The following is a 6,371-nucleotide window of genomic DNA, read 5'->3' as shown; positions in this document are numbered from 1 at the left end:
AAGTTTGTTTCCTCTTTCTCCCATACCCTGTGGCTTTTCCCTGTCTTCTGCGAATGGATGTCTTCCTTTTCTTTTATCCTGTGGCACCTTTTCTTTTTCCTATGTGAATATATGCTGTTTGGCATCTCCAAGCCCTCACCTTTGCAGTCCTCCCCCATTGGCCCTCTAATTCCTAAAATTCCCTAAACTTGCCTATTTTACCCCTACAACTCCTTTCATTATGTGATTTTTCGTGTGTTTTTTTTGTTTTGTTTTGTTTGTTTTGCACCAATATTTTAAAAACTTTTTTACTTTAGGTAAGTTAATTCAGCATAAACTATTTTAAGTTAGGTAATACAACATAATACTCTTGTCTGTTTTAAAATGTAGTTGATTACCAAAATGGTGTTAATAAAGTTTCTAGAGTCTGAGAAATTCTGCTCAATTCTAAAGAGTCTATTAATTAGTCTATTGAACTTCATTCTAGAAATCCATTCATTGCCCCACATCTAATAGGCACTAGAGGTTGAAAATAAACTTAATAAAGTAGTAAAACAAAAGGCTTAGCAGGGACCTGAGAATAAAGCCTTTTTCACCCAACATATTTGGGTTTTATACAAGGTATCCACTAAATTAATTTAATTTCTAATACTTTATTTCAATAGAGATATGATGAACTCAGATTAAGTTACATTTATGAACTAACATTCTAGATAGATTATTTGGTTAATTAATCTAAAAGTCATGTTGAAGCCACAAAATGCTTAAAGCATTATTACACTTAGTACCCATCCATTTATGTTATACTAGAGGCTCAGTGCACAAAATTCATGCACTGGGGGAGGGGGGGTCCTTCAGCCAAGCCTGTGTCTTTTTGCAGTCTGGGAGCCCTTGGGCAATGTCTGACTGATGGCTTAGGCCTGCTCCCCAGAGGGAGAGGGACTAAACCAGGGGTGGGCAAACTTTTTGACTCAAGGGCCACAATGGGTTCTTAAACTGGACCGGAGGGCCGGAACAAAAGCATGGATGGAGTGTTTGTGTGAACTAATATAAATTCAAAGTAAGCATCATTACATAAAAGGGTACGGTCTTTTTTTTTATTTTTAGTTTTATTCATTTCAAACAGGCCGGATCTGGCCCGCGGGCCGTAGTTTGCCCACGGCTGGCCTAAGCTGTCAGTTGGACATCCTTAGTGCCGTTGCAGAGGTGGGAGAGGCTCCTGCAACTGCTGCTGCACTCACCAGCCATGAGCCCGGCTTCTGGCTAAGCAGCGCCCCCCCCAACCCCCCCCCCCCCCCCCCGTGGGAGTGCACTGACCACCAGAGGGCAGCTCCTGCATTGAGTGTCTGCCTCCTGGTGGTCAGCGCCTATCATAACGACCGATCATTCCGCCGTTTGGGTTATTTGCATATTAGCCTCTTATTATATAGGAGTAAATGGGGTGAGATGTTTTACCATAACTATAAATATCCTTATATATAACATAAAAATATCTTTGACTGAAACACAATTAGATAACCCACTCAAAATGCTTTACTTTATTAATACTTTCATACATAGTATATGAAAAATACAGTTCTAAATACTGGGAATGGTTATCCCCACCTTTATGCAGTCCAGCAAAGAGATAGATAATTATACAGTTCTGCAAAGAAATGTAAATGTATAGCTTGCTAACTACTGTGAGAATGACATGGTGCTACAAGACCATATTGGCTTTGACACAGACTGTGAGATGAAAGATGACTCCTCGGATGAATTGCTAATGAAGTGTAATCATGAAAATGGTTAGATAAATCTGTGTCTGTAGTTATAACGGGAGAACTGTTCTTGCTGTAATTATAATTTTCAATTGCCGTTTTTCACAGCATTGTAACCAGCAAAAACTTCAACTATTAGGTAATTTTACCTCAATCACTTTTTGACTACACTAAATAATTTAATATTTAATAGAATATTATATTCATAATGAAAATTGATCTTACATTGCTAATATAAACACACACTAAGATCCTGCCTTCCTATGAGATTCAACACATCCATTCCTTGCAAATAAATATTCAGAGAATTTCTTTAGTATAACTATTATATATGTCCAGGTGGTGGAAAAAATCTTAATGAGTTTTATTTTTGGTTGATTTACCAAAGAAGATATAGTTTCATATGTTTTATCTTTTATAAAAAAGTATAATTTGAAAAAAAACCTCAAACTATTTTGAATAATCTCAATGCCTTGCTTTCTTCATCAATAAAAAAGGAATGAATGTAATTACCTACCTATAGGAGTCTTGAAAGAATTACAGAATTAATGTATTTACATTTTTCGAGTCTGAGAAGACGTTCTAGATGACTATAAAATACTATTCCGGAAAAATGCTATAGTTAATTTCACATTCAGGTCCACATTAGTAAATGCCACTTTGGATCAAAGGTTTATTGTGTGCATTTTTACAGAAATATAAAATAAATTATTTATCTCCAGTATTCTGCTGACAAGAATTTTTTTAAATGTCATGAACTGTTACTGGGGACTGAAACAGTCTTTGATATTTTCTGACATTATATTTGTGGCACTATCTACAATAGCTATATTGTGTAAATGACTATCACAATTAAAAGCAGTACTCTGAATCAGAACTAAAAAAGACAAACGATTTAAGCAATAAGAACTTAAAATTAGGTAATATGGATTAAAAAGAGCAGAAAAAGTGCTATCATTGAAAAGATTTTAATGACAAGCTTTTAATTTGCTGAATATCTATTAAAGTTTATTTTAAATACCATAACCATATAAAAGCTATTTAATTAAGATGAATAAAAATGCCAACAAGAATCCCTCATTTTTAACAAAGATTGATTCCCCTTATAAAATGTATCTAACACTAGTTCATACTATATGGCTCATAATTTTGCAGCTAAAAAAATCATATTGTACAATCAAATATTTGATTATAGGACACATGATCTTACCATGTTTTCTTTATATGTTTTAAACATGTGACATTACACAAACAGATATAGTCCCAGGTGTTCTCAGAGTGAGAAATTCCAGGCTTAAAGACTTTAAAATAGTGTATATATTTTATTAATATTTATTTATTTTTTGTTGGCTTTTGGAAGTAATTGAACCCAGTGGTCAGATATAAAAATAGGAAAATCCCACCATTCCAGTGTGTTCCCACATCAACCTGATAGCTGTAGTTAAGCAATGTGCTTCCCATGTGTCTGGGTAATTTTGCCACTGGTCAAAAAAAAGTTCTTAGCTTATCCCACACCTACATTAGAATCATGAACCTATTATAAAATTTATTAAAGTATAAAATGATATTATAACTGAGATTTTTCTATCAGTAATATTTTTTCTTCCTTTTAGGCATCAGAGGAATCATAAGCAAAAAACTAATAATGTTTTTTCAGTCTTCAAAAATGGTTCTAGGAAATATTACTTTGAGTTAATTTGCAAAACAGTGATCAGGAGAAATTCTGAAATAAGCATAATATGCATCATTTAAATACTAGAATTTTTAAAAATTTAGTGACAAAAATAAATATTTTCCATGGCTGACTTTTTTGTGTGACAGGGTACAGTGCTTGTTGAGGGAAGATCAAGGAATGATAGCCAGTTAATTGCTCAATTTCTGACAACTTAAGCAGTATATGGAGAACTTCATTACCTACAGAATCAAAGATATGGACAGGATTTTAATGACTCTCTATTCTAGTTATTTAAAAATGTTACTAAGAAAGAGCCCTCGACTGCTACAAAGGAGGACACATGAGAGGCTGAGCATGGGCCCTCTAACTAGCACTCAGACAAATCAGTTCTGGGTTTACTTTTTATATGTATCAATTCCATAAAATATTTCACAGGAAGAAGCATCTCAGCTGCTTAAAACAGTCTGAAGCACACTGCTTTATACTACTCTTTCAATTTGGAAGTGAGGAATTGAGAGCCAGAGGGTCAAAGTGATATTTATGTCAGGAAGTTAATGCTTTAAACTTTGAAATCATTCAATCACTTTTCCTCCAGACTTCAAGACTTCAATGACATATGTCCTAGGAACCTCTGCCTTGCTCACTCTGCTACAACTGCAGTCACCTCCTGCTTTTCGTTTAATGATCCAAGAATGCTGCTGACTTCAAGACTTTGCCCTGATGTTCTCCATGACTGGAATGATCTTTCCCAAAATAACCTCATAGCTCTTTCCTACTTTTATATTTTTACTTAAATGTCAGCTTTTTCAATGAGGCCTTCTGATTTTATTCTAGCATAATAGATGGATTGCAAAAATGGCCATGCTTTGTCCCTCCCTCTGACAATGTTCCTTGCAAAATGATTTTGTAGCTGCCTCCATGATGACAGATTAGAACTTTTTCTCCCTTTGATTCTGGGATGACCTTTGACTTTGGGAGATAGCCGGCTGTGAAAGGGAGAGGTACCAATCCTAATCATAGGTCTTAACACAGTTCGTACCATTTAGGAGTTTTCTCGTGTTTTGCATGCCATCTGTTAAGGACCTCTCACGAGTGCTCTGGTTTTTCACGCCCATGAAAAAAGGAGCGAATCTAGATACTTATGTAAATTTTGTTTGGTCCCTCTTCATAGAGGAAAATGTTTTATGCAGTACCATACGTTAAAAAAGTACTAGGAACTTTAATTATTTAATTGTTTTTGTAAATAAAAATGTTATAATTATTGAAAAACAACACCTACAGTGCATTATGATGATTTAAATAACATGCAGTTTGCCCCGAAACGTGCGGTCCCTGGCGTATATCTTAGAGATTTCTATGCGGTATGCAATGTGTTAAGAAAGCTTGCACAGTTATGCTTATAGTATGAGATCTCAACCACCACGAAGAACACAAGTGTAGGCAACGAGGATAAAAGACCAGTTGCAGTGGAACAAAATCCTTCCAGCTAAAGTTAGCCTCCAGCCTACCAACCCCACATATGAGTAAGCCTGGCTGAGATCAGCCAAGATTATCACAGATTAATAGCACTACCCTGGCATCCCATAGACTCATAAAACAACAAATGGTTATTGTTTTAATCCACTAAATTTTTTTGGAAACCAGTTATACTACAAAAGGAGTTAACTAATGTATCTGAGTTTCCTAGCAAACAGAGCTTGAGACAAAGCTTAGGTAATAAGATTATGTACAAGCAGGGAACAAGTTAGTAGAACTGATAAGCTGATCCTATTGAGCTGATGATGGCCTCACAAGAAATATTACTGTTTCTTGGGTCACTTAGGCCATTTCCACTGCTTCTTGGAACCAACCATCAGGCAAAGGAAGAGCAAGCAATTTATATAGTCTGTCGGAAATCTTGTATTTCTCACTCATCGAGGTATACCTCATGGGATATAAATTCACACACACTTATAGTCTATGATACAGTTTTTCCAGGCAGTCGGTGGTGAATATAGAACCTCCATTGGTCAATTAAGCTGGCCTAGAGCTCTAGGGCTGTTGAAGCTCTGTCTATGTTGGACATACTGAAGACCTTCCCTCATTCCTGAGACAGTCTAAGGACAATCAGTGGTGTTAAGAGATGAGGCAACAGTAGGAATGTCTACATATGTATTCTGCAGGATTCTCATGATTTGGGCAAACTATCCTTGTGGCTACTGAAGCTCGGAAGTGAGGCAAAGAGCCAAGGATCAGGATTAGCTGGGTACTATAGGACTGTAGGGTCTGGGATGTGTATACACTAGTTCCAGTGTATATCCCTGGATGCCTAGCCAAAATCCAGACCCCTTTCACACTGAGCTAATATACTTCTTTCATGCTCTGTTCTTCTCTTTAGTAAATTATATTTATCATATTGTATATTATTTGTTATCCTCCATTATAATTTAAACTCCAAAGAGGAAAGAAAATCTTATATTATTTTTTTCACTAATGTTTCTCCAGAACCCAGGACAGTACTTGGAACAGTAGAGTCTCAATAAAACTTAGATTATTGGAGGAAAGAAGAAATTTTAAACAAATACTTGAATAGCTAAGTGTTCAAATGTTATTGATCTATTTGCATGACTTTAATAATTAGACAATTCTTTTTTTATTATTGCTTAAAGTATTACAAAGGGTATTACATATGTATCCATTTTATCCCCCCGCCCTAGACAGTCCCCTAGCCTCCCCTATCCCCCAGTGTCTTATGTCCATTGGTTATGCTTATATGCATGCATACAAGTCCTTTAGTTGATCTCTTACCCCCCTACCTCCTGCCCCCCAAACCTCCCCGGCCTTCCCGCTGCAGTTTGACAATCTGTTTGAGGCAGCTCTGCCTCTGTATCTATTATTGTTCAAAAGTTTATAATGGTCTCTATTGTCCATGAATGAGTGAGATCATGTGGTATTTTTCCTTTATTGACTGGCTTATT

This window comes from Myotis daubentonii, chromosome 4, assembly GCF_963259705.1.
Source record: "Myotis daubentonii chromosome 4, mMyoDau2.1, whole genome shotgun sequence".
NCBI lineage: Eukaryota > Metazoa > Chordata > Mammalia > Chiroptera > Vespertilionidae > Myotis > Myotis daubentonii.
The sequence above is the reverse complement of the archived record's forward strand: the minus strand, read 5'-3'. Positions refer to the sequence as shown.